Here is a 665-nt window from a genome sequence, read left to right on the forward strand (position 1 = left end):
TGAGTTTCCACGGGGTTTCTCGGGCTTTCTCGTAACATCAATGTTTAAACCTACTGTCTTGTATTTATTCTAAAATGGCTTTCATCTGATTTCCCTCTCGGTTAACAATTTAGCTGTCAAAGTCAATAACGGCGAGGATCCATCCCCGGCCGCCATCAGCTCACGTTACCGTCCTGCAATTACTCCGCGGTGGAACCGCTGCCGGGGCTTTGCCGGGGAATTATCAGGTTACTAATGAAGCCCGGGCAGAGGCGGGCGGCGAGACGCCGCGGCGGTGGGTGCGATCCCCGCTGCCGCACCCGATCCCGCCCCGCGGGGGGCTCCGGGGCCGCGGCCGGTCCCGGCGGTGCGGGGCGGCGCTGCCCCGGGGCCGGCCCGGCCCGTGCGCCCCGTCGGGGCAGGCAGCGCCCGTGCGGCGGGGCAGGACCGGGCCGGACCGGGCCGCACCCCCCCCCCCCCCTCCTCCTCCTCCTCCTCCCCGCCGCGCCCGCGGGCGGTGCCGCTGCCGCCGGTGCCGCCGCCGCCGCCGCAGGTAGCGGGGCCCGGCGGGGCGGGCGCCCCGCGGGGCGCGGCGGCGGGGCGCCGCTTCCTGCCCGGCCCGCGGCCGCCCCCGGCGGGGGAGCGGGGCCGGCGCGGCTCCCCGCCCTTCCTGCCGCGGCCGCGGG

Source organism: Ciconia boyciana, chromosome 18, assembly GCF_034638445.1.
Source record: "Ciconia boyciana chromosome 18, ASM3463844v1, whole genome shotgun sequence".
NCBI lineage: Eukaryota > Metazoa > Chordata > Aves > Ciconiiformes > Ciconiidae > Ciconia > Ciconia boyciana.